The sequence below is a fragment of the Polypterus senegalus genome, chromosome 13, assembly GCF_016835505.1.
Source record: "Polypterus senegalus isolate Bchr_013 chromosome 13, ASM1683550v1, whole genome shotgun sequence".
Taxonomy (NCBI): domain Eukaryota; kingdom Metazoa; phylum Chordata; class Cladistia; order Polypteriformes; family Polypteridae; genus Polypterus; species Polypterus senegalus.
In genome coordinates, this window is record NC_053166.1 from 427,602 (window position 1) to 454,707 (window position 27,106).

Consider the following 27,106-nt stretch of genomic DNA (forward strand, 5'->3'; position numbering starts at 1 on the left):
TTAATACAAAATATGAAGTAAAAATATATAAAATAAATTAACCTGTACTGTACCTTTGAAAAGGATAGTGGCTGGTGTGAGGGAGAGGAAGAGGAGGGTTATTGTGTAGAACGACTTTTACTCTGACTAACGGAATCACTGCTGGCTCACTGGCATCTTTTTCCTTTTTTGTGACTTTTGACAAGGAACCTATCCCACTGACAGTTGCTTTTGCCTCCTTTTGAGTATTTTGCGGAAAAGTGACATTGCATTGTCGTTAAACAGATTCATCACTCGCACACACGAGGCCACAAAGCCATAGTAAACAGTATGGGCTCGTACGGATGTTGACTATACGAGTGAGGCACGCCGACTGAGACCGAGCATGGCAGACGATTACCCACAATCCTGCAGAGAGAGAAGAAACATCGGCTCAGTTGAGATTACGTGGCACTTGGCAGGCAAAGCGTATACATACTACTCGTATTGCAAGACCTCGCTCGTTTATTACAATTTTTTGCTTGTCAGGCAAAACACTCGCAGACCAAGTTACTCGCAATCCAAGGTTTTACTGTACTTCTCTTGCACAGCACTTAGTCAATTTGAGTTAGGGGGAATTTCTCAGCTAAGGGCTCTGGTATTTACGTATCTCGCTCATTTACATTTTTTTTTTTATTCACACTCCTCAAGGTGTCATTTACATATTTGTATACTTACATATGAAGGAGTCGTCTGAACTGAAACTCTGCAAGTATCCGCCACTCATTGATTACAGTCTATTAAATGGCTGGAATGTGTACGGACTCAATAGAGACAGTAAGAAAAAAATGAAAGTGATCAGAAGAGACGCAGGTCACAGAATGAGCCGTAGGTCACGTCAGTCAAACGTCAAGAGTCAAAATGAGAATCAAAAAGCAAAATTCTGGAACAAGAGGGAGGAGGATTTGGCAACCAGAAAAACAAAACCAAAGATTTCAAATCACAAAATGAAGTGTTCTCTCCATAAAGTCCGACAACACAGAACAGCTCGGGTCCATCTGTATATTGTCCCTAATGATGATGTCATCAGTGAGTAGGCACTGGGGAATTCTGGGAGATCTTTAAGGAAAGGGCTGGAAAAAGGAAAAAACAAATTGGCATTTTGAAAAATGTAAATACATTTACAACTTATTAAAAGCATGTGCAGTTTTGCTGTCACCTTTAAATTTGTGGAGACTCAAACCCCAACACGTAGTGTTCTGCTGCGAAGACTGGAGACAGAGAGGAGCAGGAGACGAATATGAGACTGATAGCATGGAGGTTTAAAATCTGATCTTTTAAACAGAACCAAAACTAACCCCAGAAATCCAACACAGAGAGAACAAAGCAAAAGTCGAAAACTTTTCGTCCGAACTAAAATGCTAACAAAAATTCAGAGCGTAAACTCGTTAACCGAGAACTAGTCGAAAGAAAGTTTTTGAAAACGCAATTCACGGGTGTATCAAACATGGCCGCCCGAGCTAACCTTTTGCCGTGTGTTCACGCGCTCTTAGACTTTTCAGAGCTTCGCGTTGTGACGCTTCACCTTGTCACTTTAGTGCGCTCACGTGGGTTTCATGTTGGAGCATTCGAGATGGGCCAGCCGTGGTTTATGTGGAGCTTGCGTGTTCCCTCCGGGTCAGTATGGGGTTTTTCTTGTCACTTGGTCTGCAAAAAAAAAAAAAAAAAAAAAAGAGATGAATGGCATTTTTTTCAAATAATGGCATTTCGGACTGAGCAGGTTATATGTTTTATTTCAAACAATGGACTACGGTGATGAGACAACTCGAGTAATTTTGATAGCTTACTTTTGTCCATATTGTCCGACTTTTAATTCTGATTTTGTTGAGCGTTCACATGCCAAGTTATTGAGAAACAAATACCACGTAAACGCTTAAGAATTACAAGCCGGACAATTTGAACATTTAATCCCTTGACCTAATGAGGTCAGGGTCACGACCCCTGTGAACACGCAAGCAACTGGCATCATAGCAACAGGATTCACAAAACTTAGAGAAAGGCAAAATGGAGTTGGGGTAACATGTAAAAAAAAAACAAAAAAAAAGTTAAACCTTTAAAGGTGCATAAAACGCACAAACCTCAGATTTGGAATCTCTGCAGGTCAAAACCCAATTATCGATGCACAATTAGCAAGGCGCTCCGTTAGCATTTGCTTAATAAGTTTTTACAAATCAGAGATCATAACGCAAGAGTCATCAGGATCCATGCAGGCACAAGCACAACTGTTTTGTTAAATTGCTGTTAAATCACAGCCAGATGAGGTGGGAGTTGGGGGTCTTCCAGGGTTTTCCAGGGTTGTTGATTTAACACCTTTTTTAATTCCAATGTGCTGAAGATCAAAACCTTTAGGACGGCAGATCACGAGTGAAGAGCGTGTCAGGCGCACTCATCGGGCGTCTGCATTTTGTGACGTGTCACCCGTAACAGGAGATCATTTTAAACATAAAACGCCAAGAGAGCCTCTGGGTAGTAGTCAGAAGTTTGCTTTCAACAAATCATTTGAGCTTTGGCAGGTCGTTTGGCAATGAAGCGACACAAAACTAGAACAACGCCGAGTCAGCATGATCTGGGAAAAACAACAGAGGAAGTTCATAAGCAGCGTAACAGTGCAGAGAGTCTGACAAATCAGCCTGCATATGTGTGTTTGTCTTTATTATATTTCTTGGAATTTTTAGCTTTTAGTTTTGTTTTTTTTTCTTATGGTTTCATGACAGGCGACACGGTGGCGCAGTGGGTAGCACTGCTGCCTCTCAGTTAGGAGACCTGGATTCGCTTCTTGGGTCCTCCCTGCGTGGAGTTTGCATGATCTCCCCGTGTCTGCGTGGGTTTAGGTGCATTGGCGATTCTAAATTGTCCTTGGTGTGTGGGCATGTGTGTGTGTGGACTGGTGCCCTGCCCGGAGTTTGTTTCTTGTCTTGCGCCCTGTGTTGGCTGGGATTGGCTCCAGCAGACCCCCCGTGACCCTATAGTTAGGATATAGCGGGTTGGATAATGGATGGATGGATATGAATGAGGACAGCGGGACTGTGGTGTGGAATGACAGCCTGGTCCAAGATGACCATGGGATTACACCAAGGTGCGTCTTTGAGCCCTTTCTGGATTGCAGTGGTGATGTACAGAGTGACAGATGAGGTCAGACAGGAGTCTCCGTGAACTGTGATGTTCATGGATGACATTGTGATCTGTAGTTACTTGTGTTCTGTTCTGTGTATTGTATTGCATATAGCCCCCCTTTGTTTTTGGACACCCACTACATGCCAAACCTACCTGGCAAGGCAAGGCAAGGTAATCTCTCTCTCTCTCTGAATTGCGTTTCCCAAGATTTCTTCCATTTTTTTGTTCTCCCTTTCTGCCATTCAAGGCTGTCAAGAGACAGGGCCTGTTAAAGCCCATTGTGGCAGTCCTTGTGTGATTTTGGACTATAGAAAAATAAATTCTATTGTATTGTATGGGGGCGGCACGGTGGTGCAGTGGGTAGCACTGCTGCCTCACAGTTAGGAGACCCTGGTTCACTTCCCGGGTCCTCCCTGCGTGGAGTTTGCATGTTCTCCCCGTGTCTGCGTGGGTTTCCTCCCACAGTCCAAAGACATGCAGGTCAGGTGCATTGGCGATTCTAAATTGTCCCTAGTGTGTGCTTGGTGTGTGTGTGCCCCCTGCGGTGGGCTGGCACCCTGCCCGGGGTTTGTTTCCTTCCTTGCACCCTGTGTTGACTGGTCCCCCGTGACCCTGTAGTTAGGATATAGCGGGTTGGATAATGGATGGATGGATGTATTGTATGGGGGAGGCATGGTGGCACAGTGGGTAGTGCTGCCGCCTCGCAGGTAGGACACCCTGGTTCGCTTCCCGGGCCCTCCCTGCGTGGAGTTTGAATGTTCTCCCTATGTCTGCGTGGGTTTACTCCCACAGTCCAAAGACATGCAGGTTAGGTGCATTGGTGGTCCTAAATTGTCCCTAGTGTGTGTACTTGGTGTGTGCTGTGTGTGTGTTTGTGTGCGCGCCCTGCGGTGGGCTGGCACCCTGCCCGGGGTTTCTTTCCTGCCTTGCGCCCTGTGTTGACTGGTCCCCCGTGACCCTGTAGTTAGGATATAGCGGGTTGGATGGATGGATGGATGTATTGTATGGGCAGCACGGTGGCACAGTTGCCTTGCAGTAAAGATACCCCAGTCCCCTTCCCGGGTCCTCTTTGTGTGGAGTTTGCATGTTAGGTGCATTGGCGGTCCTAAATTGGCCCTGGTGTGTGCTTGGTGTATGGGTGTTTGTGTGTGTGCCCTGTGGTGGGCTGGCGCCCTGCCCAGGGTTTGTTCCTGCCTTGTGCCCTGTGCTGGCTGGGTATGGCTCCAGCAGACCCCCGTGACCCTGTGTTAGGATCTAGCAGGTTGGACGATGATAACCATGACTGTATTGAATGGTGCAAGTAGACAGCAGGTTGAGGCGAACTTGAAGAGGTGGAGGTACACACTGGAGAGAAGGGGAATGAGTCTTTAGGGGTAAGATGGAGTCCATGTGTGTGAATGATGGGTGGCAGAAGGGTGCGACTGCAAGAAGCAAAGGTGGTGAAAGTAGACGAATGTGAATACTTGGGTCCAACAGTCGAATGGAGAGGTAAAGAAGGGAGTGCAGGCAGGGTGGCCTGGGTAGAGAAGAGTGACAAGAGATCAAAGACCACCTGAAAGAGTGAAAGGGACGGTCTATAAAATGGTAATGAGACCAGCTCTCTTGTATGGTTTAGAGACGACAGCACAGATAAAGACAGGAGGCAGAGCAGGAACTGGTGGAGATGAAGATGCTACGATTTTCGCTCAGAGTAACGAGGCCATACAGGATTAGGAATGAGGACATTAGAGGGACAACACGGGTACTACAGTTTGGCGACCATGTGAGAGTGGCGAGATTGAGATGGTTTGGGCACATGCAGAGGAGAGATGAGGAGTACATCGGGAAAAGAATGTGGAGGATGGAACCCGCGGGCAAGAGGAAGAGAGGAAGGCCAAAGACGAGGTCTGTGGATACGCCGAGCGAGGCGGAAAATGAGGTAAAAAGCCAGGGATAGATGGAGATGGATGATCTGCTGTGGTAACTCCTAAATGGGAGCCGCAGAAAGAAGAAGAAGAAGAAGATGACATGCACAGTCCAAAATACCCGACATTATGAAAATATTTTGGTGTAAGCATAATGAGAAAGCCAAAAACTTGCTTTCAGCAAGGTTTGCAAACATATTAAAAACTGAAAACTGACATCTCTCCTTGTTGGACTCTCCGGTACAGACGCTCCGGTACAACACAGTACTAACACAGCACCAAAGCACAGTTCTCTCCTTCTTCCTCTTCAATTTCTCTTGCTCTCTCTAAATCCTCTCGCCTCCACTCTTCCTGGCAAGCTTTGCCCACCTCCTCCCAACTCTGGCGTCTGGAGTAGTGGCGGATGGCCCCTTTTATAGGCCACCCAGAGGTGCTCCAGGTGCTCGATGACCTTCTTCCAGCAGCACTTCCAGGTGTGGCACCAAAGGGCTCAGAAATCGTCCAGGTGCCCCCTGACTGATGGCCACGGGCCTCAGAACGGCTGTGAATATTTTTTTTTGATTATTATTAGTGCATTTCCAAACATTTGTGGATTCCTGTTTTCAGTTTCAAGTGTTGCTTGATGAGGTAAAAAAAAAATAATTTAAATTATTTTAGCAAAAGGTGCCAACAAAGTGTGTCAAATGTGAAAGGGTCTGAAGAAGGCACTATATGTATGTATATATTTATATTTATATTATCTCGGTGAGCTTTGTGGCTATCAGCTCTGGCACATATGAAGTGCCCTCCATGTCCGCAGGTCTCCTTTTACTTTGTTCTGCATGTCTCACTTGCCATCTCAAACGTCACTCCTGTGGTTTCTGTGGCTGTCCAGCCATTTACTGCTAACTCTCGCTCTCTGCTCACAAACGACTTGCTGTTGTTATGTTGTGTCGACTCCTAACCTTTGACATTTTCTGCCCTCCATGCCACATAAGCCCCCCCATGTCCCTCCACCCCTGGAAATCCAAATTGGTCAGCAGTCATAGTTAAGTTTCCCTTCACCTTCTTTTGTTCTCTAACTAAACTACTCATTTACATGACAGTCTTGCTGGGTTAGGTGAGTGTTTCATGTCCAGCACTGCGTATGTCAGTTGTGGTCTCCAGGGGGTGCTGTTGAGCCAAACTTAACTGTTACCTGTCAGGCCCAAGTAAGTCAAAAGAAAAATCTACACGTGAGAGTTTTACTGGGTCAGTATGTAGCTCAGTCTCAGGTAATGTGTACTGCCGACTCTAGGGGGCGCCAGTGACCCCCAAATAGCAGACACAGCTGCAGGTTAAAACAGTTGTTTAATTTAATAACACTATCATTGCAGGCTTTTAGGTCAGTCCACACGGCAGAATCTAATGAATCAAAATCTCTTAACATCTTGTGGACCACCCAGGCTGGCACTGCCACCTGAACCCAACACAGACAAGCGTGGGACACAAGTTCAAGGTACACACATTTTATTTTTTCCTTTCTTTCTCGTTTCACACAAGCACAGCAACATTGTCCGAAGCACAGCACAATGCACAAACAATAAGTCTTCCTCATTTTTTTCCTTCTCCTCCACTCCTCAGGTCAAGCTTAGTCTTCCTCCTCCTCCCGACTCTGGCTACCTGAGTAATGGCTGCTGGCTCCTTTTATAACACACCCAGAAGAGCTCCAGGTGCGTGATTCCTTATTTCCGGATGCGGCAGAAGAACTGCCCATTAGGGCTCAGCAGCTCCTGTGGATTGCAACAGGGCTGCACCAAACTCCAATTCCCATGAAGCCCTGCAGGAGTCTGACGCACCGCTGCCACCCAGGGGGGTTGACATGTTATGTGGCCAGGCTTGCTCTCCTGGTCCTCCCAGCGTGGAGGCATCCCGGATAACCTCCACAGTGAGCATCATCCTCTTCCTCTTGACTCTAACCCTCTGACGAAGATGAAGTGGCTTCTTTTATGCTGCACACAGGAGCACCTCCAGTGCCACAACACTGCACAATGGAAGCACTTCTGGGCCGGACGGAAGCCCACCCAAAGTAGGGACAATGGTCCTTTGTAGCTTCCCCTAGCAGGATGCAAGAACCCCAACAAGGCTGACCATCCAGACTACAACTTTCCCTATACCCTGTGGGCACACAGACAGGATCTCCACCAGGTAAATGCTGCCACCCCATTAATAGGGGAATATATGCAACTATCTTCTATATATATAATTCACTAAGGCAAGACAACCATGGAAACCACGCGGGAAGAGAAGTGGATTCACTAAGCTGCCGACAAGTGAGACACCTATGGCGCACGCAGGAAAGAGCCACGGCCACCAACTCCAAGACCATTGCATACGTTATTAACTTCGCAGGGCCACGCCCACCAACTGGGACGCGACGACACAGAAAAAAGGGCGTCATTTATATTCATCTGTCGTTGAGGCCACATGCAGTGCAGGTCAGGTTAATGTCATGCGCATGTCATGCACCTCTGAGCTACGTTGACTGTTCATAGAGGCTGTCAGGGATGCCGGGGCAACGACCTGGCCAGGACGCCGTGAGGGACCGGAAGAGGGTCAAGGCCCACCCTGGATCACGTGGGGGCCACCTTCCTGGTTGCTCTGGGGGCCACGGGTTGAGGGCATGGAAGCCCTACCCTGTAGGGGCCCGTGGTCACCGCCAGGAGGTGCCCCAATGCGTTGGGGACCTGTTGCCTCAGCACTTCCGCCACACCAGGAAGTGCTGGGGGGAAGACTTACAAGGTTACCCGGAGAGCTGCCGGGAGGACAGCCGGCACTTCCGCCACGCTGGGGCGTGGCCAAGAGGGGAATGCCAGGAACCACCTGGAGCTCATCCGGGAGAGTATAAAAGGGGCCATCTCCCTTCATTCAAGGCTGGAGTCGGGAGGACGAAGGACGAGGCACAGAGGAGGTGTGGAGGCGGCCCGAGAAGAAGGCATTTGTGGCCAGGACTGTATATTGGGGTTTGTGAGTGTGCACTGGACTGGGTCTGAGTGACCATTATTGTAAATATTGTATATATAATAAACGTGTGGTGGTGATTAAGAGCATGTCCGCCTGTCTGTGTCCGGGTCGGCTCCACAAGGCATGTTTCTTGCGGAGGTGAATCACCATATGCAGCGTGTGAAATGGTTTGCGAGGGGTATCCCATGGGATCCTTAAAACAATCCTTTACAGCTGAGGTTGAAGCACAATAAAGTAAGCAGTCTTTAAAAAACAACTTTTCGGTTACGACGCATGACCGGGTGCACCATAGCAAACTGTTTTACATGCTACATACAGCTATTCGCTTCCGCGACAAACATGCGTCTTCTTAGATGCTCCTGCAGGAACACGGAAGACGTTTTCCTGCCCACCAACGCTCCTTTTTCACCGGACGGCGTCTACCCTCGCTCTCTAGGCATTCACACTGCCTGCCCATTTGCCCGGACGCAAAAACTCACCGACCACCCAGTTAGTCCCTTTCGTATGTGGTAAGAGTCCGCATGCACGTCTGAGCCACGCGCCGTTTGTTATGCCACAGGTTCACTATTGTGTTGTATTTTGCTCTCTCCAGAGTTCCATCTTTTCATTCACTTACTGTTGTATTCTCACACCAACCCGTTTTAGACAACCGTGTCTTTCCAGAAGTGTTTAGCATTCAATAAATAATTATGCATGACATTGAGCGTGTGTCTACCTGGCGCAGAGAGTCGTGGGTAAGCCGTTGAACTCCATTTGGACTGCAAGCCGTGGAATTCCCACTAAATGTGACTCATACGCTCCCACTCATTACGTCCCTACCCTTTGTGCACACCCCCCTCCTACCGTGGTCGGGTATCTTGGTGGATTATATACACTCACCTAAAGGATTATTAGGAACACCTGTTCAATTTCTCATTAATGCCATTATCTAATCAACCAATCACATGGCAGTTGCTTCAGTACATTTAGTGGTGTGGTCCTGGTCAAGACAATCTCCTGAACTCCAAACTGAATGTCAGAATGGCAAAGAAAGGTGATTTAAGGAATTTGGAGCGTGGCATGGTTGTTGGTGCCAGACAGGCCGGTCTGAGTATTTCACAATCTGCTCAATTACTGGGATTTTCACGCACAACCATTTCTAGGGTTTACAAAGAATGGTGTGAAAAGGGAAAAACATCCAGTATGCGGCAGTCCTGTGGGCGAAAATGCCTTGTCGATGCTAGAGGTCAGAGGAGAATGAATGGGCTGACTGATTCAAGCTGATAGAAGAGCAACTTGGACTGAAATAACCACTCGTTACAACCGAGGTATGCAGCAAAGCATTTGTGAAGCCACAACACGCACAACCTTGAGGCGGATGGGCTACAACAGCAGAAGACCCCACCGGGTACCACTCATCTCCACTACAAATAGGAAAAAGAGGCTACAATTTGCATGAGCTCACCAAAATTGGACAGTTGAAGACTGGAAAAATGTCGCCTGGTCTGATGAGTCTCGATTTCTGTTGAGACATTCAAATGGTGGAGTCAGAATTTGACGTAAACAGAATGAGAACATGGATCCATCATGCCTTGTTACCACTGTGCAGGCTGGTGGTGGTGGTGTAATGGTGTGGGGGATGTTTTCTTGGTACACTTTAGGCCCCTTAGTGCCAATTGGGCATCGTTTAAATGCCACGGGCTACCTGAGCATTGTTTCTGACCATGTCCATCCCTTCATGACCACCATGTACCCATCCTCTGATGGCTACTTCCAGCAGGATAATGCACCATGTCACAAAGCTCGAATCATTTCAAATTGGTTTCTTGAACATGACAATGAGTTCACTGTACTAAAATGGCCCCACAGTTGCCAGATCTCAACCCAATAGAGCATCTTTGGGATGTGGTGGAACGGGAGCTTCGTGCCCTGGATGTGCATCCCACAAATCTCCATCAACTGCAAGATGCTATCCTATCAATATGGGCCAACATTTCTAAAGAATGCTTTCAGCACCTTGTTGAATCAATGCCACGTAGAATGAAGGCAGTTCTGAAGGTCAAACACCGTATTAGTATGGTGGTCCTAATAGTCCTTTAGGTGAGTGTATAGAAAAGCAGCCAAAACCAAGGGGTATCCCATGGGGTCCTTAAAACATTCCTTTACAACTGAGGTTAAAACACAATCAAGTAGGCAGTCTTTAAACAAAAGAGTTTTCGGTTACGACGCACGCCTGCGCGCACCATAGCAAACTGTTTTACACGCTACATGCATCAATTCGCTTCAGCTTCTATTCTGCTGGGGTGGTGTGGGTTGGTGGCCTCAGACTCCGTGGGGCTTCTGTGATGCTGCTGCTTTGGGCCATGGCTAGATGGGCTGGGGCCTCCGTGCCCCGGGTGGATTTTGTGAACGGAGGTGCCCATTGGGGCCAGTAGGGTAGCTGGCTCCCTGGAGGGCTCAGGCCCCTCAGCCGTTCCTCCCCATCCTCAGACATTTCCCTCCTCCTGCTCCTTCACATCATCACACAAACATGCACATAGGGCCTTGGGGTGTGGGTAAGTCAGGGGGTGCGGGTATGGATCCCATTTCCGCAGTCCTGTGGCAGCCTACCCCCCAATTTTATTTGCACATTAAACACTTCCACAAACAACATGCCACACAAATGCACACTCAGGGCCTTGGGAGTGGGCACACTCAACGGCATCCGGTGGGGGGAAATTTCAGCCTCACTCCGAGTGCTGGTGCCCACTTCCAATTTTACACTGCACCTAGTCACGGAGAGTTTTGGGGGGGAAGTGGGGCTGTGTGTTGGCATCAGCTGGTGTAGGCCACATGGTGCCGGCACTGCCCGCGCCCCCCCAACCATAAAATGCACCTTATCAGCACACACCAACATTACATTAGAGCAGGCGGAGGGAGACTAGAGGTCTTATCACACCTCTGTTCTCAGTTAGCTGCCCGGGGCTGGAGGCTAGGAGTGGGAGCTGGCCGTCTGCCTGTGGTCTGGAGTGGTGGGTTGCTTTGCTCTGCGTTGGACGGGGGTGCCTGCTCACTATTACCCCTGCGGAACGGGGCTAACTCTGGCGTCCAGGAATGGTTGTACCTCAGGTAGGTAGGGTGTGTGTGGGGAGTGTGAATGGGTGTCTGGCGTACATCCTTGTAAGTCTTGGGTTGTATGTGTATGTGAGAGCATGAGGGAGGGAGTGTAGGACTGTGTTTGTGTGTGACTGGATATGTCAGGTGGGGTTTTGGACTCCTCATCTCTCCTGGGACATCTGGCAATACTACAACATCTTCGCCTACCCTCCCCCTGCCTTAAGCATCTGTCTGGTCGCTCCCGCTGGCTGCCTGGTGAGATCTGGTTCCCTGGGCTCTGTTGGGTCCTCGGCGGGGTGGGTCACCCTTGGGTCCCGGGCCCGGCCGACTCGTGGGAGAGCGGCTGCGGGCGGGCCTGAGGGCTTGCCGTTGATATCTCCCGGTACTCTGCCGGCTGCTGGTTGTGACCCCCGGGGTGATCCTCTGCGCCTCTCGAGTAGGGGTTGGGGCTTCTCTGGTGACGGCCTCCCTGGGGTCTCCGCGCTCTGGGGTGACCTCTGGGCTTGGAACTCCCTCCATCTTCCGCACGTTTTTGGGGGCAGGTCTATGGCCCTTCACACTCACTATTGGATGCTCCTATAGAGAAACCTTACACATACAAGCGTGCGTACGCACACAGGTGCTCACATGGTGATCTCATAAGTATGACTTGGACATCTTCAGCACATGACCTAAGGATGTGGTTGTCCCTAAATGCCTTAGTTATAATTACTGTGTGATTGTCAGCAAAAATTTTTACTTTTATATATCTTCATGTAGCTGATGCAGCAATGTTTTTGTCTTGTGGTTTTTTTTTCCCCCCCTATCTTTCTGCAGGTCTAGAAGCAGATTCTGGTTCATTTATTGTTTATTCTATACGAAACCCTCCCTTTTTAGACAACTGTGTCTTTCCAGAAGTGTTCAACCATCAATAAATAATTATGCGGCGTTTGTTATGCCGCGGGTTCACTATTGTGTTGTATTTTGCTCTCTCCAGAGTTCCATCTTTTCATTATGCATGACATTATGCGCCTGCCACAATCAATATATATATATATATATATATATATATATATATATATATATATTTTGATTGTGGCAGGCGGCCGGGTCCCATGCCCGACTGGGACGCCCCTTCAACATATGTTCCGGGGGAGCAACCATGGGCTACTCAGTACCTCCCTGGGACACTTGGTGGTAGCCTCCCTGGCTGATGATGGTGCCTCAGTTTCCCACAAGGCTCCATGGGAGATGGAGTTCTCCACGGCCCTGTTGGGATCTTGGGTGGCCGCCATGGTGTGCTGCATGGGTCCCTGAGCCTGCATGGATGACTCTGCAGCCCCACCCGGAAGTACAATCGGAAATAGGTGATCAAGCACCTGGAGCACTTCGAGGTGGGCTATGAAAGGGACCAGCAACCACCACTCAGAGGCCAGAGTCAGGAGGAGGATGACAAAGCTTGATGGGAGGAGTGGTAGTGCCAGAGAGGGTGTTGTGTGTGATTTTTGTGCTTTTGGGACTGTGTTGTGGCTGGAGGGATTACAGGGAAGATGTGCCATCCAGCTGAAGAGAAAACAAAAGTCTTTTGTTGTGTTTTACATGTGCCTCCGTGTGAGTCTGTGCCAGGTCGGGTGCAATACAGCATCCTAATCTGACAATATACATATAGTGGCAGTGGCGCTGAGTGGCAGGTGGAAGCAGCGTTGAAGACACCAACGGTCCTCACTTATCACATATCAGTATTAAGGGGCCAACTTCATCCCTCTGTCTCCTGAATGCAGTAACGTTGTTACTATATAGTATAAAACACGGCAGCAGCAGATTCTGCATCAGAGTCTCTTTTCTTTTGTGCCATTGTGTGCCCTTTTGTTTTCTTTTGTTAGAACTGAACGATAAATCCCAGGTAGGTACCCCAATGAATCTGCCAGTTCCGAACTGGTACCCTACTGCCAGTCTCACACATACACACAGACAGATTTTAAGATAATAAGTATTTTCCCCCAAATGCCAGCTAATACACGCTAATCCTAACACAAATTATTTTTGCGTAAAATTAATTAGTTTTTGCATTTCCATTCAGCGAGCATATTGGAGTCGTAAGATTGTATTTGATGTCCTATAATTACAACAAAATGATACTTGAAGTGGAAAAGAAATACTGCCAGTACTATCAGTTTGTGTCAGCTTCCTGGTCCCCCTCACGATGAAGCGGAGTGAATTTCACACAATTTCGTAATTGAGGGGGCAGGAGGGGGCATTGGTACCCCTCGGAGTGTTGAGTGCATTGTTTCATGTACTGCATATTAGTTTGAAGATGGGGTGGAGTGGGGTCCTCTTGGGGTCTCGAGCACGCTGACAGACGTAATTTAAATCGAAGAGCGGGGTTGGGTCACCCTTGGGGGTTTCGAGGGTGCTGGTATGCAGCCATTTACTGTCGGTACTCCGCCAATTCAAATGAATAGCCGCCCACTTTAAGCACCTCCAATAAGCATCGAGATTTGGTTTGATAGCACAAAGTCTGACTGGAAGGGTTGGGTGAAGGGGGTCTTTCTTGTCTGGGGGTCTGTGGACCTCAGGTCGCACCTTGCCGTGGTCGTTTATGAGCGGGAGGCTGATGTGAAGAAAGCGGTCAGATCCTAAGGGGAGAGACGTAGCCAACACTGAAGCAGAGTCATTTAGAGGAGGGCGTAATAGCTGATTGGCTGGATTTTTTTTTTATTATTAAGAAAAAGTTTTCAAAATAATAGTTGTGCGTCACATGGTGATGATAACTAAACCGATGGGGAGAGACATCTGATACACGTGGCACTTAACATTCCGCCGCATTGAAGACCCACAAGCTTTTGCAGGAACGTTTAAAAGCCTGACTACATAAAAAAAAAACTTTCAGCCGTGAAGCCGTCTCTGTTCTGTTTTGCTGACAACGCATATCACTCTAATATATACATACACAGCATATTAATCTCGAGAAGCAAAATTGAAAGTCATGGGGTTTTTGGTGGTTTTAAAAAGACAAACCAGAAAGATAAGGACGCACTTCCTCTTTCCTGCGGTAACTGCTGCCGTGTCAGTAGGTGGCGCTGTCTCCTTTTGGGCGCACCTGTCAATTTGAAATTCAGGAATCGGCCTCAGTTGTACCACTTTGATAATAACCTAACAGACTTACAAAATAAATATGTGCTGCTCAAACACCAGATTAATCATAGCCATTGCCACCCCCGGCTATACGGACAAAAAATGATAAGGGGGGGGGCATCTGAAATGCATGGAGCAATCGACAGCAGCGCTCGCGCCTTCCTGAAGCCAACAACACTTAAGCAAAAGCTTCTGCTGGTGGGAGCAACGATCTCTGAGTTATCATAATGCCGTCTGTGACAAAGGGTATGTTTACTCACTCCAACATCCACATACTGTACACGATTATTGACTTATTTAACTGGCACCTTTATCCAAGGCGACCCACGACATCTGAGATACAAGAGGTTACATTGCTTTAGGTGTTCCAGTAGGTGAAGTGACCTGTTCATGGTTTTAGGATTTGCAGTCCAAAGCCTTAACCATTACGCCGCCAGACACAAGCTTCACTTATATGCAATACGTATTACTGCAGGCTTCGTGAAACGGTGCATACACTTAACTATCCATCCATCTATTATCCAACCCGCTATATCCTAACTACAGGGTCTGCTGGAGCCAATCCCAGCCAACACAGGGCGCAAGGCAGGAAACAAATCCCGGGCAGGGCACCAGCCCACCGCAAGGCATACACACCCACACTATAGGGACGCCAATGCGCCTGGGGAAACTCACGCACACACGGTGAGAACATGCAAACTCCACGCAGGGAGGACCCGGATCTCCTAACTGCGAGGCAGCAGCGCTACCCACTGCGCCACCGTATCGCCCTACACTAAACATCGGACGAAAAAATACCTAAAATGCCATAAATGTAAGACAATAAAACGATTCACTGAAAACAATAAAACTCGTATAACTACTGCGATAACATGTATAAAACCAAGTTGAATGTCAACCGAAAGCCGCCGGTATCCTCCTCCTGCTCGCTTCTCCAAACCCCTCCGTTCTGCCTGCTAAAAGACGGCTGAGCCGTTAACTAAACACGAGCGGAACGGCGCGAACTTGTCTCCTCACAGACATCTGACTGAAGCTGACTCCAGAAATTAACATGTTACAAAATGACACCATCAGTTTATAAGGCGCTCCTGGGTCCGGACTTGTCCCTCCGGGCCGCTACAATGCAGTGTGGCGTACGCGTGCACGGACCCGTTATAAATATTAGGGTGGTAGGGGGGTTGGGTTTTGGGGGCGTGGGGTTGTTGCAAAAAAAAATCCAGCTTGCAATCAGGGACGGATCTCAAGATCACAGAACCCTGGCACTGACAAGACCCCCTGTTTCCAGGCAGAAGGGAAGACACGTCCAGAAAAAAAAAAAATCATTATTCAGCTTAAACTCGATGTTAATTTTCATTTGCAGGACATCAACAACCGAGTGACTTAATTATAGGAGCTAAACAGACAGTATGGGTGGCTCGGTGGCGCAGAAGTTTGCGCTGCTGCTTAGGAGACCCGGATTCGCTTCCTTGCGTGGAGTTTGCATGCTCTCCCCGTGTCTGCAGGGGTTTCCTCCCACAGTCCAAAGACATGCGGGTTAGGGGCATTGGCGATTCTAAATTGTTCCTAGTGTGACTGAGGAGACCCCACATGCGACTCTCCAGTTCCACCCGGGGGGTTAAACGACAAAGATATTGTCTGTTATACCTGCATTGTTATCACTCTTTAACATTGTTCTTTATCTGCTGCTGGAGTATGGGAATTTCTCCTTGGGATTATTAAAGCATCTATCTATCTATATGAGTCGAAAGATCTACCCCTAGAAAAAGCCATGTACAACTGACCGGGTCTGAAGACTGGTTGTTAGAATTATTGTGAAGAGTAAACAGCATATGGGTATGAGGAAGACCGCACTTCCGAAATTACGTAAATATAATCAATAACCAAAAAGATGTTGTTGTAGAATGTCTTTAAGTAATTCCCACAGCTGAATCCAAAAGACTCGTACTATACTATCAGGTCTGTGCTCCGGTCTTTGGGTATCCGACAGTGCATGGAGAATTCCCGGCCAAGCAGGATTTATAAATAAATGAGGCTTTTCGAATTTACGTACTGTGGCCGTGGCATCCTGATAGTTTTGTTGCATGTATCTTGGACTTCCTGGAAATGTGGACGGTAATCTGATCATTTTGCCTACACGTACGTTGTTATTTTCCGCGTTTTCTTGCAGCGCGTCTGAGAAGTCCTTTGTATTGTTCCACGTGCAGATCTTTTTGATGTAATCTGAGAGAGTTGAGACGCGCGCCCTTTGGTTTAACATACGCGTCTACGACGTACTGTTGGAATAGTTGGTCCCTTTAGTGCAAACTACTAAAAGTGTTCCTCATTGCTAATCTGTACGCGTAAAATTGGCATTGAGTGAGCCTGATTCGGTTGTCCGTTCTTTTATCGGGAACATGTTGTAAATCTTTGTGTCAGCCAATGTCTCCGTAAGGGAATAAACCATAGGATCGCAGTTCATATTCAGCGTGGAAATCTGTTTACAGGAGTTGCGTATGGGATAGATGTCATGCAAATGTCCCTTTTGGCAGGAGGGGAACTGACAAGTGCCTTATGAAGGATTGTATGAATTCTAGGCAGGAAGTAGAAAAAAGAATTATTCGTTAACTACATTATGTAAACGTGAAAATCGTATAAATTACTATTAAATTATTGATAACTTTTACTGAGAAAGATTTAGTTACAAAATTTTCAAAGAATATTCTTTAAACCTTATATTAAGAATGTGTGTAAAAGATTTGCTAAATAATGAACGCAAAAGCCATACATAAATTAAATAATAAAAATGGTAAAAATTCATGACAGTTAAAGTCGTACGGCAATGTAATGCTTAGAGCGGTTATATGCACTAAAAACTGCCGCCTCCATGTCGTATAACCGAACGACTTTAACTGCCGCGTCCATGTCGTATAACCGAACGACTTTAATCGTTATAGTACCTAGGGGGTCGTGAAAATTGTCCTATCAAAATGAGACTAGGACCAAAATTTTCGTGAAAATCTCTAGTTTTTGATGAAGCAAACCAAATTCCATAATATCAATTAGCGCAGATTTTGTTTCACCTTTTTAAAAATTTTTTACATCTCATATTTAAGGATGTTTTAGGTCTCAACGTAACTAGAAAGTGTCTTAAATGGCTACAAATATTAATTTTATCTGCCATGATTCTAAGGACTACAAATTATCCAAACTCCTGCCAAAACTCGTAGAAATTGACTTTAACCCCAAAATTGATTTAAAAATTTATTTTGTGCGGCACTGCTTTTCGATAAAGATCTGATCGCGTTTTTATCATTACTTGAAGAGAAAATGGCATCCGAGATGTTTCAAATTTTAACGTTTGCAGTCTATTTCAAAGGGTTTTATTTTTTAAATGTACGGTTTTCATTTTGACAGGAAAACCGTAGATTTACCATTGTGATTGTTTAATTTATTTATGGCTTTTGTGTCAATTTAGCAAATCTATTTACACATATTCTTAGTACATATATTGTGAAAAATTTGTTAAATCTTATTAGTAAAAAAAGTTATAAACAATTTTATCCAATAGTAATCAGCTGGACGATTTTCACTTTTACATAATGTAAATTAATTTAAAAATATCCAAGAATAGAATTAGACTTACCCGAGTATTTTTTCTTCAAACTGGGACGATTTTTTGTTTTTGCTTAAAACAGAAAATAATGCTGTGTACGCACTAGAAATTTATTTTAAGTTAAATAACAGATAACTCACGAAACACAATTACGTGATAATAATTTTTTAATCAACTATTATTTAAAAATATAAAAACATACGGTTTTGGATCGAATTATTTTCGTAATATTTTGATATAACATGGCGTTTAAGGGATCACCATGAAACGGGAATTCCCCATCGCAGATGGCACCAGTATGCAGAACAAGGCGCCATCTGCGAACAGTGACGGCATATAGGGAGGTGCAGGGCGGCATTATTCATTTTTCATGAAATTCTGAAAATGGCTATACATTTAATTAACGTAATAATTTATGTGATAAATTCAGCCATGAAAATTTTTTGTGGTGCCCCCTTTACCGTTGATGCCCTAAGCATGTGCTTTCTTTGCTTATATGGTTAATCCAGCACTGCATGGCACGATCAGCTCATCAACATAAATTTAGCGATTTCTGAAATATCGAGACGGACTATTTCAGCCAGGAATAATGTGAACATTTGCCTCGGGGAATTTACTTTGTGGACGCTTCTACAGACAGAGTGTAATGGACACGCACAGACCACACATTTCTTTACGGCGGCTGGATTAACGGTTTACTTTGATACGAGTCTAAAGACCGAAGACTGCCACCTAAGTAAAGAAAATATAATAAGAGCCTTACTGAACTATTTAATTAAATACTGGCATTGATGAAAGTAAGACAGATAATTAATTCACCAGAGTTAAGTCTCTTCCCATTGCTACTACAGGTAACACGGCTAGTGCCGTTATGATGAAAGAAAATCACTGCGAGTTTCCGGGTGCTCACATTTCACAAGGGCCCTAAAAGACGATTGCAACTGCAATATTTCTCAAGGGCCCCATAGAATCTTCACCAGGGCGTCTGCGTTCAGCTTACAAGACTCAGTTAGTGTTCATGAGGGCCAGCTTGCTTTTACGGGCTTGGACCTGGACCCAACAGGCCAGTTCAGGAATCCGCGCCATTACAACCTCCACGTTAATAAAAGGAGAAGTGTCTGCACGTCTGTATAGCTGTGTGGCTATCCTGATTATTATGTCCCTGTCATTCCAAAACAACACAAACATTTTTGTAATAGAATTAATCTCATTTGTCATTCCAACAGATGGTGCATCACAAACATTACGAATCCCAAACCAAATGGCATATACAGTCATATGAAAAAGTTTGTGAACCCCTCTCAGCCTGCACAATAACTGACTCTCCTTTCACCAGTAAAGATAACAGCGGTATGTCTTTCATTTCCTAGGAGTACTGGGGTGTTTTCTGAACAAAGATTTTTCGTGAAGCTGTATTTAGTTGTATGAAATTAAATCAAATGTGAAAAACTGGCTGTGCAAAAATGTGGGCACCCTTGTCATTGAGCTGATTTGAATGCCTGTCGCTGCTCAATGCTGATTACTTGGCTGGATGAGCTCGTTAAGCCTTGAACTTCACAGACAGGAGTGTCCAGTCATGAGTGGTCAAAGGTATTTAAGGTGGTCAATTACAAGTTGTGCTTCCTTCCCTTTGACTCTCCTCTGAAGAGTGACAGACAGCATGGGACCCTCAAAGCAACTCTCCAAAGATCTGAAAACAAAGACTGTTGAGTCTCCTGGTTTAGGGGAAGGCTACAAAAAGCCATCTCAGAGGTCTAAACTGTCAGTTTCAACTGTAAGGAGTGGACTCAGGAAATGGAAGACCACAGGCACATTTGCTGTTAAACCAACTCAGATCTGGCAGGCCAAGAAAAATACAGGAGTGGCAGAGAGACAGAGAAGGACAAGTGCCGTGGCGATGTCCCAGATATGGCGCATGCGCATTTTTCTAACGGCGCTCTGGGTAGAACTCTAAACTCCGATCGCGCATTTTTCATTTACGGAGGACTTCTGCCTCCGACGACTTTCTGACAAGCTGGAGGCGATGGGACGGGCAGTGCCAGCATTGAGCAAGTTTCAGATAAGTAGAATAAATAAAAGTGTGCAGAAATTCTGGAAACTCTACTGTGAGGCCACATCTGGAGACGTTTGTATCTGAAATGAGGGCATAAGAGCGCTGGGGAAGAGCCAACCGAATAACGGAAGGAGCAAACAGAATGTCGAACACTTAATCACGTCTTAAGTGAGCAAGTAGAGTCCCGGCGTGGGTTCCAGCTGTCCCTACACACACAAAGAAAGCTCCACACTCATTAAACACTCGTTGATTTTCGGCTGGTGTGATTATTTGCTTCCCCACTTGTAATAAACGGCAAATCACCCCGTAAAAATAGGAAGTGTTCTCATCTCGCTGACTGGTGACTTGAGAATGAGTCTCATTTGACAGATAATCTCCGAGATAGCGGAGCTTCTCGCCTGCTTTTCTATTCATGCACTTCGCGATCTCCTGGATTTGCGGTATCACCATGGCGGGCTGCTCACGCCGGACGCACCTTTGTTTGGCTCACGAAATTAGCAAAACAATCGACGGCGAGATTAAAATAAAAGCCATCAGAGCTGAAGCGGCAGTCCACACGGCATCCACCAACAGCCAGTGGCGTATACAATGCATCTACACATCTGTTTATTATAAGAGCGCCTTTTGGATAAGTCGACTGGTGTGTCACATGCACTGTGCCTTTGCATTTCTCTGTCTAGAAGGGTGTGTTGTATGTTTGTCGGCGGGGGTGAGGCGGTTTGTCAACTCGTGAATTCACACTGCATACCAATCATTCCTGTGGTCACCCGTCGGGGCCTGCACACTCAGCGTCTATATATCAGTAAAAAGCTCGGGCGCTTGCCGTTTTCTTGCTATTATCACTGGAATATTGTCCGAGCAGTACTGTGGGGGGTGAGCAGTGACAAAGTCTGTTCCAACTCTGCTGTAAGACACACAGAAGGGCTTTAAGTAATCATCCGAGGTTGGGACACCTGTGCAAATTGTTTACAATTCGTCTCCTTGGCCAGATTATTCGTAGCTATGGACTGGATTATCATTTTTATGCAGATGACACTCAACTCTATTTCAATGTCAAAAGTGCAACTTCATTAGAGTTTTGCCTCAGTGAAATTAACACTTGGGTGGAGCAGAAAGAACTCTTTAAAATTAAATGGCAACAAAACTGAACTCCTGCAAATTGGGACTGAAGAGCAACCTAAGAAAATGAGCTCCTTTTCAGTCGCTCTTGACAGTGATCTCATCGGACCTTCTTCTGATGCAAGGAATCTCGGTGTCATTTTTAATTCCTCCATTTCTTATTCCACCCACTAGGGTGTTGTACTGTGTTAGCCATTATTTATGTATTGGCTAACTAAAAAGATTACAATATGCAAGCTTTCGAGGCAACTCAGGCCCCTTCTTCAGGTAACATGTAATGATTAGCCTGAGTTGCCTCGAAAGCTTGCATATTGTAATCTTTTTAGTTGGCCAATAAAAGGGGTCATTTTGCTTGGCTTTTCTCTTATTCCGCCCACATAAACCACATTAAGAAACTTTCTTACTTTCACCTCCATCACGTATCCTGTGTTCACTCTTTCCTCTCCTTTTCTAATGCTGAGAAACCTGTCCCTGATTTCATCACATCCCGCACTGACTATTGTAACTCGCTGCTGGCAGGTGCCCCTTCTAATCTTCTATCACAGCTCCAGTTGATTCAAAACTCTCCTGCAAGAGTCCTGACTCAAACTAGCAACAGCGAGCACATCACGGCCATCCTGCTTCACCTTCACCGGCTCCCTGTGTCTTATAGAATTGAATTTCAAATTCTACTAATAACCTACAAAGCTTTAAATGGCCTCACACCGGACTACATCAGTGACCTTCTCCATCACTATGTGCCTGTCCGCCCACTAAGGTCCTCTGATTCTGGTAATCTTGTCGTGCCTCACGCTAACCTGCACTCTGTGGGTGACAGCAGGGCCTTCAGCTCCATAGCACCCAGACTTTGGAATGACATCCCGACATGAATGAGATCAGCCGACTCCATTCATTCTTTAAAAAAACAACTTAAAACTCGTCTACTTAGGAAGGCCTTTAACTTAACTTAACCTTCTGCTCTTTCTTTTAGTTCACCTCTCTGTTCAGGTGCTCAGGATAATTTGTGTGTCTGTTAGATCACACATTAGGCTATTTGTTAATTGAATTTAGTATTTTACTCTGGTTTATTGTCCTATATGCTATTTAATGCTTTGTTATCTGTTTCATTGTTCTAGTCAGGAAAACATTTGTATCCAATGTTACATATACGGTACCCTGCTGCTTATTTCTAAGACTCTGTGAAGCGCCTTGAGTGTGAGAAAGGCGCTATATAAATAAAATGTATTATTATTATTATTAAATGGCTTATTTTACTTGAATTGCTGCAGAACACCTATAGCGGGATAGCAGGGGTGCCCACACTTTTTCGGCTTGCAAGCTACTTTTAAAATGACCAAGTCAAAATGATCTACCTACATATATATATGTAATTTAGTGCCTGCCCATATAAGGCCATAAATTCGCCTTAAATTCCAAAGATATTTGTGTCGACTAAATAGAACTTGAAAAGATATATTTTTTCGAATGTAATCGTGCAATTCAGATCGAGTTGACGCGCACCGACGCATCGAGCCCGCATGCTATTGTGGTTTCGCCTGCGAGCCTCAATAAGTCATCCTTCCCTCGCTCTTACTTTTTTACTGTTCATATAATGATTACACTGAGTATGGCTTTACCAAAACAATCATTGATGGCGAATAAAGTATCCATTATTCATAAAGCTTCAATTGGTGATCTGTCTTTCTGCGTTAACCGCATATTTTTTCATACGTCTCAAACCAAGGGGATGCGAGGGTAAAATGAATCAGGAAATATATATATATATATATGTATATGTACAGTATATGTGTATATATATATATATATATATATATATATATATATATATATATATATATACACATATATATACACTCACCTAAAGGATTATTAGGAACACCTGTTCAATTTCTCATCAATGCAATTATCTAATCAGCCAATCACATGGCAGTTGCTTCAATGCATTTAGGGGTGTGGTCCTGGTCAAGACAATCTCCTGAACTCCAAACTGAATGTCAGAATGGCAAAGAAAGGGGATTTAAGTAATTTGGAGCGGCACGGTTGTTGGTGCCAGACGGGCGGTCTGAGTATTTCACAATCTGCTCAGTTACTGGGATTTTCACGCACAACCATTTCTAGGGTTTACAAAGACTGGTGTGAAAAGGGAAAAACATCCAGTATGCGGCAGTCCTGTGGGCGAAAATGCCTTGTTGATGCTAGAGGTCAGAGGAGAATGAATGGGCCGACTGATTCAAGCTGATAGAAGAGCAACTTTGACTGAAATAACCACTTGTTACAACCGAGGTATGCAGCAAAGCATTTGTGAAGCCACAACACGCACAACCTTGAGGTGGATGGGCTACAACAGCAGAAGACCCCACCGGGTACCACTCATCTCCACTACAAATAGGAAAAAGAGGCTACAATTTGCACGAGCTCACCAAAATTGGACAGTTGAAGACTGGAAAAATGTCGCCTGGTCTGATGAGTCTCGATTTCTGTTGAGACATTCAAATGATAGAGTCAGAATTTGGCATAAACAGAATGAGAACATGGATCCATCATGCCTTGTTACCACTGTGCAGGCTGGTGGTGGTGGTGTAATGGTGTGGGGGATGTTTTCTTGGCACACTTTAGGCCCCTTAGTGCCAATTGGGCATTGTTTAAATGCCACGGGCTACCTGAGCATTGTTTCTGACCATGTCCATCCCTTCATGACCACCATGTACCCATCCTCTGATGGCTACTTCCAGCAGGATAATGCACCATGTCACAAAGCTCGAATCATTTCAAATTGGTTTCTTGAACATGACAATGAGTTCACTGTACTAAAATGGCCCCCACAGTCACCAGATCTCAACCCAATAGAGCATCTTTGGGATGTGGTGGAACGGGAGCTTCGTGCCCTGAATGTGCATCCCACAAATCTCCATCAACTGCAAGATGCTATCCTATCAATATGGGCCAACATTTCTAAAGAATGCTTTCAGCACCTTGTTGAATCAATGCCACGTAGAATTAAGGCAGTTCTGAAGGTCAAACACCGTATTAGTATGGTGGTCCTAATGATCCTTTAGGTGAGTGTATAGAAAAGCAGCCAAAACCAAGGGGTATCCCATGGGGTCCTTAAAACATTCCTTTACAACTGAGGTTAAAACACAATCAAGTAGGCAGTCTTTAAAAAAAAAGAGTTTTCGGTTACGACGCACGCCTGCGTGCACCATAGCAAACTGTTTTACACGCTACATGCATCAATTCGCTTCAGCGACAAACATGCGTCTTCTTAGATGCTCCTGCACTTTGTTCACACCCCTCTCCCACCTCGCTACTACCGTGGTCGGATGTCTTGGTTGGATTATATATAGAAACGCAGCCAAAACCACACAGAGAGCAATGAAAAGTCTAGAGTTCCATCTTTTCATTCTCTTTCTCTTGTATCCTCAAAGCCTCCCTTTTTAGACAACAAGCCGAAAAAGTGTGGGCACCCCTGCCCTAGGGACATATAAAGTTCATTCTATTATATATTGTGATAGACGGCCGGGGACCTTGCCCCACCGGGAGGCCTGGAGAAGCAGGGAACTGGGAGAGGGGCAATTCCTTCCCCATGACGCTAGAGGGCAGCCATCCTGGATTGTGTGGGAGCCACAGAACTGGAAGTCTTAACCCTGTGGGGATCCATGACCACCGTCCAGGGGCCCCTGAAGGACTAAGGAGCCTTGGGCCGCAGCACTTCCACCACACCAGGAAGTACTGCAGGGAGATCATCAGGGAGCATCTGGAGCGCATCCAGGGGGCAGTATAAAAGGGGCTGCCTCACTCCATTCAGAGAGCCGGAGTCGGGTGGAAGAGGATGCAGCTGCGAGGAGGGGAGTAGAGGTGGCAGAAGAAGGAAAGAAAAGGACTGTGAGTCTTTGGGCACTGTGTTTGTGCTGTGTTGTGTGGAGGAAAAGGGAAATAAATTGTGTTATGTTGTTTTGTGGATATCTGGAGTCGTGTCTGTCTGTGGCCGGGCTTTTTACTATATATATATATATATATATATATATATATATAGTAGTGGTGGACGGCTGAAAGCCCTGCCTGGCTGGGACACCCGGAGAGCGAAAAGACCTGGACAGGGACAATAACTCCCCCAGGACATGAAAGGGCAGCCACAATGGTTTGCATCAAGGCCACGGGATTGGCGCTAGGAAGCTCAAACCATGTTAGGGCCTGTGGCCACCGCCCGGAGGATTATGGAGTCTTGGACTGCAGCACTTCCACCACACCAGGAAGCACTCCAGGTGTACCTGGTTTCTGTTCTGGCAGCACTTCCTGGCCTAGCTGCAGGAAGGCCATCAGGGAGCACCTGGAGCACCTCCATTCAGAGAGCCGGAGTTGGGAGGCAGAGGACAGAGCTTGCGAGTAGAGGAGCGGAGCCGAGTGGAGGCAGCAGAAGAATAAGAAGAGAGAAGAGAAGTTAAAGGACTGAGCTGAATATTGTGGTGATTGGTGCACTGCACTATGCAGAGAAGTAAAATAAACACGTTGTTTGGACTTGTGTGTGTCCTGGTGTCTGTCTACTTTCAGGCTGATCTTCCACAATATACAGTAGCTGTCCACGACGGGAGCAGAACAAACTTAAAAAATCAATAAACAAACCTACAGTCCCTATGTCATACATAACCCGGGCCTGCCTGTGTTTTTTTATATATATATATATATTGTGGAGGATGGCCGTCCGTTTATCCCGGCCAATACCCCCAAGCCTCCAGGTGGAGCCCTCCTTGCAGCATGGAGGTCCCCAGAAGACCAGCAGGGCATCATGGACAATGTAGTTTTTTATGCACAGCCCTGCTGGATGCCATGGGGGCCACAAAAGGGAGCTGCAGGGAGGACCAAAGATTTCTTCATGCCTATGACCCGGAAGTTCGTCATAGGAAGAGCGACGGGATTCCGGGTTGAAGAAAAGAACTTTTACCTGACCTGGAAGTGATTGAGAATCACATGGACTGGGGATTGGGAACACTTCCGGGTCAGGAGATATAAAAGGACTGTGGGAGCTCCCAGACGGCGAGATGAGCTGGGTGGAAGGGTGGCAACGCGTCTGGGAGTGGAGGATTGGTTTATTGTGTAGTATTTGTGATTTATATGAGTATTGTGGTGGAGAGTGTGCTTTGTGCACTGTGGCAATTAAATAAAGTCTACATTTGGACTTTTACCTAGTGTCTGGAGTCGTGGACAGGGGTTCAAGGGAGTGAGAGCGCCCCCTATCGACCACAATAAATATATTAGTAGTTGGAGATTCACAAAAGGAGAGAATGAATCAAGTATCATAAAGTAGTTTTTATTCCTGAGCTTTCAGCCCCTTTCAGGAGCTGTCATCAGTGGGGGGTGATCTTGTACTCTTGTATGCACATTATCATCCAGTTGACACTCCGAACGACCACCAGAGGCTATAATGGAGGCGATTGCCAGCATTCTTCATGTTTGAGCACCACCGCGCCCCTGTTGCTTTTCAAATTAAATACAGTTGGCCGGTTCTGAGCATCAACTGGATGATAACATACACACAACACCATAAGACAAGCACATTAGTGACTCTTTATCCATCCATCCATTATCCAACCCGCTATATCCTAACTACAGGGTCACGGGGTCTGCGGGAGCCAATCCCAGCCAACACAGGGCGCAAAGCAGGAAACAAACCCCGGGCAGGGCGTCTGCCCACCGCAGAAAACCCATGCAGACACGGGGAGAACATGCAAACTCCACGCAGGGAGGACCCGGGAAGCGAACCCAGGTTTATGGTTTGTTAATTTATTTTTATTTTTAAAGTTGTCTTTTTTTTAGTATCTTTTTCTCAAACAATAAAAATAATGGCTGGGTATTTCAGCTAGTATATATACTGTATATATATTTACTAGGGGGCTCCGCTTCCTCCTCACTTCGCTCACTCACCCTCGTGTTTGGTTTGCTGGATACACAATTTAAAGAGAATGTTATTTTCATGTGAATTGTTACATGTGCATGATTTTCACTTTTACTTTAAATCTTTTGTAAAAACAATACTTGTCCTTTATTTCCGGCTCCGGGCGTGATTAAATCTCTTTCTTGCAGGATGTACAGCGCTGCTTGCGTTGTGCAGAGGGTGCGGCTGAACGCATGCTAAGGAGA

General features: G+C 45.9%; 1 protein-coding gene across 11 annotated transcripts in view; it reads right to left on the reverse strand.

The window, feature by feature from the left end:
- Positions 1-27,106, reverse strand: part of LOC120543393 — a 221,437-nt gene that overhangs the window by 70,523 nt on the left and 123,808 nt on the right. For 6 of the 11 annotated variants that reach the window (XM_039776468.1, XM_039776461.1, XM_039776463.1 and 3 more), the window contains 3 exons: positions 1,484-1,665; positions 1,178-1,229; positions 697-1,091 (listed from right to left, as the gene is read on the reverse strand). The exons of 1 other annotated variant lie outside the window; for it this stretch is intronic. The gene's annotated coding sequence lies outside the window, so the exon portion shown is untranslated. Of the gene's footprint in view, positions 1-696; positions 1,092-1,177; positions 1,230-1,483; positions 1,666-2,096; positions 2,472-27,106 lie in introns of those variants that run through there. 4 more of the 11 variants (XM_039776467.1, XM_039776466.1, XM_039776470.1 and 1 more) reach the window with 4 other exon arrangements.